The following is a 13,521-nucleotide window of genomic DNA, read 5'->3' as shown; positions in this document are numbered from 1 at the left end:
GGTTTGAATTCATCAGTTGATGTTAATGGTTTATGAGCTGGCCTCTTCTAGGTTTAGTTAGTGTAAATTTTTCCCACTGAGCCCAGTAACCCCTGGGGAAATTGATCAGCCAGAGAATAGATGCCACCCTAGATGTACACTGACCTTACTGGGAACATAAACCTTGTAAGACTTCATATGACGTGAGCTACCCATCTCATTCCTGATCTAGAAGTGGGAAAAAAAAATCACAAACTTGTACTGTCTTTAATACATCCATCTATAAAATTAAGATAATAGTGCTTTGCATGATGAAGATTAGTAGTGGTCAGGTAAAATGTTTTTATATAGGAGCTTTCAGGGCTAATGGTATAGCAAGTCCTGACATTTAAAAACCTATTTAGAGGAGAATTATTCACTGTTCTGGAATGATTTAGATTTTTTTTAGAATTTTGGAAAATACAAAATCAGGAGAACCAGACTCATCTCCTAGAATATTAAACTAACATATTTTGCCTGTGCCATTGTCTCATCTGTTCCATTGTCTGCCTGAAATCGTCTTAAGGATGACATCTTCCTATATCTTTCTTAAAAGAACAAAATGGGGCTTCCCTGGTGGCACAGTGGTTGAGAGTCCGCCTGCCGATGCAGGGGACACGGGTTCATGCCCCGGTCCAGGTAGATCCCACAGGCCGTGGAGCAGCTGGGCCTGTGAGCCATGGCCACTGAGCCTGTGCTCCTCAACGGGAGAGTCACAGCAGTGAGAGGCCCACGTACAAAAAAAAAAAAAAAGAACAAAATGATCCCAGTAGGCAAAGGGGAGAGACTTTCAGGCCGTGCTTAGGACTATAATATTTAGAAACTTAAAGTAATTGTCACAAGTGTCTAACTACCTGGCAGCCTGCACACGCTGTATTCATAACTATTTGGGGTTTGCTGAGTTAGTCATAAGCATCTTAGATGCTGTATTAAGGCTATGTATTCCTCCTACAAAATTAAGATCCAAAACTGGATAAGCTTTTGAATTATACAGATTAGCAATCTGGAAATTGTTATTGAAGAAATGTACCTAAACTAACTCTTGTTTCCCCAAATTCTCTGTCTGGGTCACTTCAGAAAGGAGTCCACTTGCAGACAAGCAAAAGCAAAAGCTAAGAGAATTCAGCACCACCAAACCAGCTTTACAACAAATGCTAAAGAAACTTCTCTAAGTGGGAAACACAAGAGAAGAAAAAGACCTACAAAAACAAACCCAAAACAATTAAGAAAATGATAAGAGGAACATACATATAGATAATAACCTTGAATGTAAATGGATTAAATGCCCCAACCAAAAGACACAGACTGGCTGAATGGATACAAAAACAAGACCCATATATATGCTGTCTACAACAGACCCACTTCAGACCTAGGGACATGTACAGACTGAAAGTGAACGGATGAAAAAGATATTCCATGCAAATGGAAATCAAAAGAAAGCTGGAATAGCAATACTCAGTCAGGTGAAATAGACTTTAAAATAAAGACTGTTACAAGCGATAAGGAAGGACACTACATAATGATCAAGGGATCAATCCAAGAAGAAGATATAACAATTGTAGATATTTATGGACCCAACATAGGAGCACCTCAATACATAAGGTAAATGCTAACAACCATGAAAGGAGAAATTGACAGTAACACAATAATAGTAGGGGACTTTAACACCCCACTTACACCAATGGACACATCATCCAAGTAGAAAATAAATAAGGAAACACAAGCTTTAAATGACACAATAGACCAGATAGATTTAATTGATATTTATAGAACATTCCACCTGAAAGTGGCAGAATACACTTTCTTCTCAAGGGCACAGGGAACATCTCCAGGATAGGTCACATTGTGGGTCACAAATCAAGCCTCGGAAAATTTAAGAATATTGAAATCATATCAAACATCTTTTCTGACCACAGCGCTATGAGATTGGAGATCAATTACAGGGAAAAAACTGTAAAAACCACAAATACATGGAGCCTAAACACTGCATTACTAAATAACCAAGAGATCACTGAAGAAATCAAAGAAGAAATAAAAAAATACGTAGAAAGAAATGACAATGAAAATACAATGACCCAAAACCTATGGGACACAGCAAAAGCAGTTCTTGACTAGAAGTTTATAGCAATTCTGTCTCTCAAGAAACAAGAAAAATCTCAAATAAACAATCTAACCCTACACCTAAAGCAACTAAAGAAAGAAGAACAAAGAAAACCCAAAGTCAGTAGAAGGAAAGAAATCATAAAGATCAGAGCAGAAATAAATGAAATAGAAACAAAGAAAACAATAGCAAAGATCAATGAAACTAAAAGTTGGTTCTTTGAGAAGATAAACAAAATTGATAAACCCTTAGCCAGACTAATCAAGAAAAAAAGGGAGAGGATGCAAATCAATAAAATTAGAAATGAAAAAGGAGAAATCACAACTGACACCGCAGAAATACAAAGAATTATAAGAGACTACCACAAACAACTATATGCCAATAAAATGGACAAACATGAAGAAATGGACAAATTCTTGGAAAGGTACAGTTTTCCAAGACTGAACCAGGAAGAATTAGAAAATATAAATAGACCTATCACAAGTAATGAAATTGAAACTTTAATTTAAAATCTTCCAACAAAGAAAAAACCAGGACCACATGGCCTCACACCAATCCTTCTCAAACTTGCAAAAACTTGCAGAGGGAGGAACACTCCCAAATTCATTCTACGAAGCCACCCTGATACCAAAACCAGAAAAGGATATCACAAAAAAAGAAAATTATAGACCAATAACACTGATGAGCATAGATGCAAATATCTTGACAAAATACTTGCAAACAGAATCCAACAACATATTAAAAGGATCATACACCATGATCAAGTGAGATTTATCCCAGGGATGTAAGGATTCTTCAGTAAACCAAATCAATCAATGTGATACACCATATTAACAAATTTAGGAATAAGAACCATATGATCATCTCAATAGATGCAGAAAAAGCTTTTGACAAAATTCAACACCCATTTATGATAAAAACTCTCCAGAAAATGGGCATAGAGGGAACCTACCTCAACATAATGAAGGCCATATATGACAAACCCACAGCAAGCATCATACTCAATGGTGAAAAACTGAAGGCATTTCCACTAAGATCAGGAACAAGACAAGGATGTCCACTCTCACCACTCTTATTCAACATAGTTTTGGAAGTCCTAGCCATGGCAATTAGAGAAGAAAAGAAATAAAAGGAATACAAATTGGAAAAGAAGTAAAACTGTCACTGTTTGCAGATGACATGATACTATACATAGAAAATCCTAAAGATGCCACCAGAAAACTACTAGAACTAATCAGTGAATTTGGTAAGGTTGCAGGATACAAAATTAATGCACAGAAATCTCTGGCATTCCTATACACTAACAATGAAAAATCTGAAAGAGAAATTAAGGAAACGATCCCATTTACCGTCACAACAAAAAGAATAAAATACCTAGGAATAACCCTGCCTAAAGAGGCGAAAGACTTGTACTCAGAAAACTATAAAACACTGATGAGGGCTTGAGGGCTTCCCTGGTGGCGCAGTGGTTAAGAATCCACCTGCCAATGAAGGAGACACGGGTTCGAGCCCTGGTCCAGGAAGATCCCACATGCCACGGAGCAGCTAAGGCCATGCGCCACAACTACTGAGCCTGTGCTCTAGAGCCCATGAGCCACAACTACTGAGCCCATGTGCCACAACTATTGAAGCCTGCATGCCTAGAGCCTGTGCTCCCAACAGGAGAAGCCACCACAATGAGAAGCCTGCACACCACAATGAAGAGTAGCCCCTACTCGCCGCAATCAGACAAAAGCCCGCACACAGCAACGAAGACCCAATGCAGCCAAAAATAAAATAAAATAAATTAATTTAAAAAAAAACAACAAACACTGATGAAAGAAATGAAAGGTTGATGGATAAAGATACCATGTTCTTGGATTGCAAGAATCAATATTGTGAAAATGACTGTACTTCCCAAAACAATCTACAGATTCAATGCAATCCCTATCAAACTACCAATCACATTCTTCACAGAATTAGAACAAAAAATTTTACAATTTGTATGGAAACACAAAAGACCCTGAAGAGCCAAAGCAATCTTGACAAAGAAAAATGGAGTTGGAGGAATCAGGCTCCCGACTTCAAACTATACTACAAAGCTACAGTAATCAAGACAGTATGGTACTGGCACAAAAACAGAAATATAGATCAATGGTACAGGATAGAAAGAGAAACCCATACACATATGGTTACTTAATTAATTTATGACAAAGGAGGCAAGAACATACAATGGAGAAAAGACAGCTTCGTCAATAAGTGGTGCTGGGAAAACTGGACAGCTACATGTAAAAGAATGAAATTAGAACACTACCTAACACCATACACAAAAACTCCAAATGGATTAAAGACCTTTATATAAGACCAAACACTATAAAACTCTTAGAGGAAAACATAGGCAGAACACTCTCTGACATAAATCACAGCAAGATCTTTTTTGACCCACATTCTAGAGTAATGTAAATAAAAACAAAAATAAATGGGACCTAATGAAACTTAAAAACTTTTTCACAGCAAAGGAAACCATAAACAAGACGAAAAGATAACCCTCAGAATGGGAGAAAATATTTGAAATGAAACAACAGACAAAGAATCTCCAAAATATACAAACAGCTCATGCAGCTCAATATCAAAAAAACAAACAATTTAATTAAAAAATGGGTGGAAGACTTAAACAGACATTTCACCAAAGAAGACATACAGGGGCTTCCCTGGTGGCGCAGTGGTTGAGAGTCCGCCTGCTGATGCAGGGGATGTGGGTTCGTGCCCCGGTCTGGGAAGATCCCATATGCCGTGGAGCGGCTAGGCCCGTGAGCCGTGGCCGCTGAACCTGCCCGTCTGGAGCCTGTGCTCCGCAACGGGAGAGGCCACAACAGTGAGAGGCCCGCATACCGCAAAAAAAAAAAAAAAAAATCTAGAAACAATAAATGCCGGAAAAGGTGTGTTGAAAAGGGAACTCTCCTGCACTGTTTGTGGTAGTGTAAATTGATATAACCACTATGGAGAGCAGTGTGGAGGTTCCTTAGAAAACTAAAAATAGAACTACCATATGACCCAGCAATCCCACTACTGGGCATTGACCCTGAGGAAACCGTAATTCAGAAAGAGACATGTACCACAGTGTTCATTGAAGCACTATTTACAATAGACAGGACATGGAACCAACCTAAATGTCCAACGACAGATGAATGGATAGAGAAGATATGGCACAAATATACAATAGAATATTACTCATCCATAAAAAGAAATGAAATTGAGTTATTTGTAATGAGGTGGATGGACCTAGAGTCTGTCATACACAGTGAAATAAGTCAGAAAAAGAAAAACAAATACTGTATGCTAACACATATATATGGAACCTAAAAAAAAACAAAAAACGGTACTGATGAACCTAGTTGCAGGGCAGGAATAAAGAGGTAGACATAGAAAATGGACTTGAGGACATGGGGTGGGAGGGGGAAGCTGGGGCAAAGTGAGAGTAGCATCGACATATATACACTACCGAATGTAAAATAGTTGGCTGGTGGGAAGCAGCAGCATAGCACAGAGAGATTGGCTCAGTGCTTTGCAATGACCTAGAGGGGTGAGATAGGGAGGATGGGAGGGAATCTCAAGAGAGAGGGGATATGGGGACATGTGTATGCATATGGCTGATTCGCTTTGCTGTGCAACAGAAACTAACACAGTATTGTGAAGCAATTATAGTTCAATAAATATCTATTAAAAAAAAAAGAAAACTGAGTTATTTGTAGTGAGGTTGATGGACCTAGAGTCTGTCATACACAATGAAGTAAGTGAGAAAGAGAAAAACAAATACCATATGCTAACACATATATATGGAATCTAAAAAAAAATAAAAATATGGAACTGATGAACCTTGTGGCAGGGCAGGAATAAAGACGTAGACATAGAGAATGGACTTGAGGACATGGGAGGGGAGGCGCAATTTGGGGCGAAGTGAGAGTGGCGTAGACGCATATATACTACCAAATGTAAAATAATTAGCTAGTGGGAAGCAGCACCATAGCACCGGGAGATCAACTCTATGCTTGTGATGACCTAGAAGGGTGGGATAGGGAGGGAGGCTCAAGAGGGAGGGTATATGGGGATATATGTATGCATATGGCTGATTCACTTTGTTGTACAGCAGAAACTAACACAGTATTGTGAAGCAGTTATACTCCAATAAAGATCTACTAAAAAAAATAGAAAGAAAGAAAGTCCACTTGCTTTGATCCCTATTTGGGGAACTAAGATCCCACATGCTGCAGGACAACTAAGCCTATGCACCACAACTAGGGAGAAGCCCACGCGCTGCAACAAAGAGCCCCAAACAGCCAATCAATCAATCAATCAATATACACTTGTGACCAAGTCTCAAAGATTTGGATCTGAACCAGAGTGGCCCAGGGAAATGTGTCCCAGGCCCAAATTATCCCTGACTCAGGAAAATTTAGACACTAACCCCAATGCTACCCTTGCACCAAAGAACCAATAGACCTTAGTGATGATGAGCACTCACTATATGCTACGCACATCCCCCAGAGACAGTTGTTTTAACTATCCTCATTTTACACATGAGGAAATTTAAACTTGCCTACAGTCTTAGTGGTGGATGTGGCTAAGCTCAAGTCTGCAGTTAATGCCTCTGCTGTGGCATCTTCAGTGGAGCCCACTTACTGCTGTGGAACCCTCTGAATTATCCTTATTTCCTGGCTGATGAATTTTTAAACCACAAAGACATTATATTCTCTTGTTTTTAAGGCTGAACACTAACAGAATCTTCAATTTTTTATTTGTTAGCTTGTTCTTGTTTTACCACTCTAGAAGTGCTTGTGATTTACTAAACTTCCTTGTTTCGGTTTTAGTACATACAGTTTATATCTTCTAATCTTTCCTCTTCAGGGATTCTGAGCTCCTGTAGGAATTCCGAAAAACTATTACCTTTTCTGGTAATTGAGAATTCACCAGTAAAGTCTTGGAATTAATGTGCTCAACCCAGAACCCTCAAGAATAGGAGGTAACCTATCCAGGTTTATAGAGGACCTTCTTGCCACTTCTCCCAGAGTAACTTTAATAGCATATAGAGACTGTGCGTCTTCCAAAGGGTTAAGGGTTTGAATTAGAGTCACCACAACTCAGCAACTTTTATGCTACAGTTTAGAAAAAGGGGTCCATATGTAGGGGAAATTTAGTGCCTTCTAATAACCTTAGTATACTTGAATTTAGTTATTAAGTTACCTTATCTATAGACAGAACAAATTCATGTCCTTTAATTTAAAAACAAATTAATCTTTCATGACTGCTCCATTAAACAGAGTTGTATTGATTTCTATCTGGTAGCCTGTGCTTTTCCAGAGAGTTATAACTGATTGTTGACTTCTTTTCTGTGGACAGGTATATTAAATATAACTGACCTAGTCAGACTATTACAGCCAACTCTTCCTTTTATTTAAAGAGTGACTCTTTTCTCCGTCTGTAGGGCCACTGTAGCTCTTTATTTCAGGATGTTTTCTTTGTTTTCACATAGACCCAGCAGTTCCCAAGGCAGGTTTTCAATATTCAGTACTGTTTCCAGAAATGCCATGACATTTTCAGAATCAAATAAACCTTGATTAATTTTAATTTAAAAGTCATGGTTTTTTGTCACATATTGTAGAAGACTAAAGAGACATAACTAAATGTGATGTGGGATCTTGAATTGGAGCCTAGTAAAGTGTGAAGTTTAGTTAATAGTATTGTGCCAGTGTTGATTTCCCGTTATTGTACTATGGTTGTGTAAGATTTTAACACTGGGGGCACTTACCTGGCAGTCCAGTGGTTAAGACTCCCTGCTTCCACTGCAGGGGGCGCAGTTTCTGTCCCTGGTTGGGGAACTAAGATCCTGCATGCCGCAACAACCTTGGGGCTTTCGTATTTGAAATTCTCTTCCTAGGGTCAAGAAAAGGAGGGGGGGGGGGCGCTTCCCTGATGGTCCAGTGGGTAAGGCTCCGCGCTCCCAGCAGGGGGCCCAGGGTTCAATCCCTGGTCAGAGAACTAAAAGATTCAGCATGCATGCCGCAACTAAGGAGTCCGCATGCAGCAACTAAGACCTGGTGCAGCCAAAATAAATAAATATTTTTTTTTTAAAAAAAGGATTTTAACGTTAGGGGAAGTTAGGCAAAGTGTATGTGGGAACTTGTGAACTTTTCTGTAAATCTAAAATTATTTCAAAATTAAAAGTTTTTTAAAACATATATACGTATATTTTTTTCACTGTTCAAAATTCTTTGGGAATTACAGTACAGTATTGGCCTTTCTTGGGCCTCTCTCTCTAAGCAGTGAAGATAATGCTGGATGTATCAGCATGCTCATTGCCCATAGGAAGCAGTCACAGAAATTGTTTCACTTGTGCGTTCATTCAAACACTGTCCAGTGCAAATTTAGTAAGGTCCATGGAAGGCAGCAGCAGGCTCTCATGGGAAGAGTAAAGGATTTCGATTCAGACGTGGTTTCAGTCCCTCTTCTACCACTCACTAGTAGTTTCAGTTTGGGCAACCAACTTGACCTTTCTGTGTCTCAGTTTCTTCTGAGTATAATACCTACCCCACAGTGATTATAAGGATTAAATGATATTTATGTATGTGAATGCTAGTCATAGACTCTCTAAAACATTATGTAAAATGTTTATTTTGATTAATATCCTAAAAGATTGTTTTTTTAATTTTTTTAAATTTTTGGCCATACCACGCAGCATGAAGGATCTTAGTTCCCCGTCCAGGGGTCAAACCCACGCCTCCCTCATTGGAAGGCGGAGTCTTAACCACTGGACCACTGAGGAAGACCCTTTAAAGAATTGTTTGAAGGAAAAAAGATTCCCCAGTTTGGAGGATTATATGTTCAACTGGGTCTCCTGAGGTGATTTTTCCTAGATTAATTGTATTGCTGCACTGAGTGCAATCAAAATCCATAGGTGATATATTTATAATTGTGCTTATGCTATTTTGAATATTTGATTATTAACAATAAGTTTGAACTTGAATCAATATGACTAAGAAACACAAAGTAGTAAGCTGAACATTATAGTCTATTTAATATAGAGATTTTACATGCACATTTTTTCTTACTTATTTAAGCCAGTGTCTAACCCTTTTGCTTTGGAAGTCATGACCCTAGGAAGAGCATTTCAAATATGAAAGCCCCCAGGTTGTTAGTTTCCTGAAATTTAAAGCGAAAACCATCAATGGAATCTATGGAGTTATTTTCAAGAGAGACCCTAGAAAGATACAATCTCCAATCCATCAACTATATGAGACCTCTAACCTTGTAGTTTGTTTCCAAAAGTAAACTATTCTATAATGAATTGAAAACAAGGAGCTCAGTGAAAGTATTTAAGTAGTGCTGCCAACTGTCTGTGATGAAATTTTGTTTTTTTATTTTACACCTGAGAGATGTAAAGTTGATTCTAAGTATATATTTCAGATGGTTAAATGCTCTGATTCAGTGTTTGCTGAAGAGCTGCTGTGTGGCTTCAACCAGATCCTAAGTATTCTCCCTGCTGTGCCTACTGTCTGTTGATTTACTCGCTTCTATAAAGCAGCCTCACAGAGATCAATGAAGTTCTTTTTCACAAATCCCAATCTAAAGCCAAGACCAAAAGAAGTCAAAGAAATAGAAGATCCTTTTTTTAAATTATTTATTTATTTATTTATTTATTTTTGGCTGCGTTGGGTCCTTGTTGCTGTGCACAGACTTTCTCTAGTTGCAGCGAGTGGGGGCTACTCTTTGATGTGGTGCACAGGCTTCTCATTGCAGTGGCTTGTCTTGTTGCAGAGCATGGGCTCTAGGCACGTGGGCTTCAGTAGTTGTGGCACATGGGCTCAGTAGTTGTGGTGTGCGGGCTCTAGAGCACAGGCTCAGTAGTTGTGGTGCATGGGCTTAGTTGCTCCGCGGCATGTGGGACCTTCCCAGACCAGGGATCGAACCTGTGTCTCCTGCACTGGCAGGCGGATTCTTAACCACTGCGCCACCAGGGAAGTCCCTAGAAGATCTTCTAGTGAAGTCAGAGATGCTCATCAGTAGTCCTCAAGTGGTTTTTTTTTTTTTTAATTTGGTTGCGCTGGGTCTTAGTTGTGGCAGGTGGGCTCCTTAATTGCGTCTTGTGGGCTCCTTAGTTGTGGCTTGCCAGCTCCTTAGTTGCGGCATGTGGGCTCCTTAGTTGTGGCACATGAACTCTTACTTGCAGCATGCATGTGGGATCTAGTTCCCCAACCAGGGATCGAACCCTTGCCCCTTGCATTGGGAGTGCAGAGTCATCCACTGTGCCACCAGGGATGTCTCCTCAAGTGCTTTTTTGAGTAGAGAGAAATATTAAAAAGACTAATTGTTACTGAGTTGATAAAATGAATGAGTGAAATCTCTGTTATCCTCAAAGAATGCATTTTCCAATTCAGTAAAACGTAGTTTATTAGAAATAGATGGAAACTTCTTAACATGGTAAGTGTGTTTGTGTATATGTATGTTGTCTCAAGCTATACACATCCTATTTACTGATAAAACAGCAGTCTCATTAGATTACGAATAAGACAGGAATGTCCATTCTTAATGTTATTTTTAACATTGTTCTAGAGACATTAGACAACTCAGAGAAGAAACAATTTATATATACATAATTGTAAAGGAGGAATTTAAATTATCATTCAGTAATTACCTTGTCTAAGCAAATGTTGATTTAAGACAGATAGCTACAGGATATTTATGAAATATCTAATAATCTTTGCAGAAAATTTTCCTCACCAAATCTATCCAGAAAAGGCCAGGGTTTTCAACCAAGTCTTTTGAATAAGAATGAAGTTTGAAAAAGCCTTACAAATCTTCACAAACAACACAGGGAACCTTTTTTCTATTCCCATTTACAGTTAGATTTTTATTTTATTCTCCTTAATAAGTAATATGTAATATGTGTATGTGCTATAAAATACAAAAGGTATCATAAACAAATATTCAGTGAAAAGTCAGTCTCTTCCCAGCCCTGTCAGAGACAATCACTGGTACCAGTTTTTTATGTTCCCTTCCAGAGACTTCTTAGGCATATACAAAACTAGCTTCTCTCTTCATTCTTTTTACATAAACAATTTTTTTTTTTTTTTTTTTTTTTGCGGTACACGGGCCTCTCACTGTTGTGGCCTCTCCCGTTGCGGAGCACAGGATCCGGACGCGCAGGCTCAGCGGCCATGGCTCACGAGCCTAGCCGCTCCGCGGCATGTGGGATCTTCCCAGACTGGGGCACAAACCCGTGTCCCCCACATCAGCAGGCGGACTCTAAACCACTGCGCTACCAGGGAAGCCCTCTTTTTACATTAATAGTAATATGCCACATATACTGTTCTGTACCTTGTTTTTGTTTTATTTACTTAGCAATATTATAATGGAAACTGTGCCAAATCAGCACATCCATAGATCCAGAGCATTTTTTTTAACAATTGCAAAATTAGATTATGGTTATATACTATAACTTAACCAGTTGCATATTTAGGTTGCTTTCAACCTGTTGCTATTACAAGCAAGGCTGGAAAGAAGACCTTGGTACATGTGTGTCATTTAAGGTAGGCAGTAGATGGGCCCCTGGGCTGAGCAGCTGAAGTTTGTCAAGCAGAGTAAATTGGAACTTTCTTTTCCCTAGACACTCCAAGGACAAAATTAATGGCAGGAGCTAAGGTCTGCTGGAATAAAGAGATAAGAGGACCACATCTATCACTCCTGAGATCAAGGAAACGTCCCCGACTACACACGCACAAGAAGGCTCCTCAGGGGTCAAAAAGGGAGGGGGCATCATCCCATAATATGTGTGGCCATACTCCATTTAGCCTTTGTGCTGGAATTCATCTTGACAAAAAGATGCGCATGCATATAGGGAAGGGTCCTAGGGCAGTTCAGATGTGGAAAAGAAGTGAGATAATTGGCCAGAGGAAAACTAAGATCCAGAAGAACTGCCCCTACATAAACGATTTAACCACCTCTTTACTGCATTCCTCCTCATTAGGAAGGATGCCCAAACCCTTTCTCTCTGGGTGTGTATTCCTGTTTTGCTCCTGCCTTAAATAAGTGAACTGCTTCTCTGTGTGCTCTCCCACATGTTGTGCTGTGCTTCTAATAATAAACTTTGTACCTGTTTTTACAGTTTTTGCCTCCTTGAAACATTCTTGCTTCCAAACAAGGCAAGAGCCAGGGTAACTTTGCTTCTAACCTCTAGCGCCTGGTGTACTAGTGGCTAGGATTTCTGGTTTTTCATCCAGGCTACTCAGGTTCAGTTTCTGGGCAGGGTGCTAAGATCCTGCTTCAAGACTGTTCACTGCTGTTTCTTCAAGAACACTTTGAGTACACATGGAAGCACATCTGAAAGATAAATTCCTAAATATGGAATTGCTGGGTCAGTGGGTAAGTCCCTGTATAATTTTGCTAAGTTGTTCTCATGGAGGCTGACAATTTTACTGATTGACAGTTTCACTGATAATGTGAGAGTGCTTACTCTCACTAATGGGTAATATCAACTTTATGACATATTAGATTTCTGCTTGAATGTGGGCTGCTCTTCAACTTTCTTGTATCCACCAGGATAGGCTAAGTTATGCCTTAGTCACAAACAACTTCAAAATCTTAGTGGCTTGTAACAAGAAATGTCTTTCCTTTTGGTCAGCTAGGGGCTCTACGCCACATCTCCTTACTCAAAAACTTAGGCTAACGTTAAGCTGCCACCATCTTGAACATTGCCTGTTGTCATGGCTAAGGAAAAGAGGGCTCTGGAGAGTCTCACACCATCAATAAATATTGTTTAGCCTGAAAGTAACAAACATTGATTCCCTTTACAACTCATTGACGAGTATTCATTACATGGCCTCACCCACTATAAGAGGGCCAGGAAGTGTAGTCATACATGTGCCTAGATGGAAAGCTGAAGATATTGGCAGACAACAGCTATGACTAACTACTGTATCTGTATTCTGTCCTGTTAACCTGTCAATTCATGTGGTAATAACACAGGTTTTTCTTTTTTGGAATATTTCTGGCTAGTCTCTCATTTTCATTTTTCCTATTGAACTAGAATTAGCTTCTATAACCACCCTCCTCTCTCTAGAAAGAGCCAAATTGTCGGTATTTTTTTACTGTGTCTGCATTAAATTTATAGATTTAAGGAAAATTGACATCTTTGTAATATTGCGTTTCTACAACCAAGAAGCAGATATATGTTTTCAGTTATTCACATCTTCTTTTGTATCTTTCATATATTCTTAATATATATTGTGTATATTTATTAGTATTCTTTTTTTGTTCTTTTAATGGTCTTTATTTTACTATCATCTATAAATAATAATTTTAATTCCTTCTTTACAATCAGGTTGGTTTTCTTGAAGGAACAGAAAGGATATAAACATTTCTCAAATAAC

General features: G+C 38.9%; 1 protein-coding gene across 5 annotated transcripts in view; it reads left to right on the top strand.

The window, feature by feature from the left end:
• RNF24 (ring finger protein 24) overlaps positions 1-13,521 on the top strand; it is a 139,293-nt gene that overhangs the window by 23,189 nt on the left and 102,583 nt on the right. The gene's annotated exons all lie outside the window — the stretch shown is intronic.

This window comes from Stenella coeruleoalba (genome assembly GCF_951394435.1).
Source record: "Stenella coeruleoalba genome assembly, chromosome: 15".
Lineage (NCBI taxonomy): Eukaryota > Metazoa > Chordata > Mammalia > Artiodactyla > Delphinidae > Stenella > Stenella coeruleoalba.
Note: the sequence above shows the minus strand (reverse complement) of the source record. Positions and strands in the feature narration are given on the sequence as shown.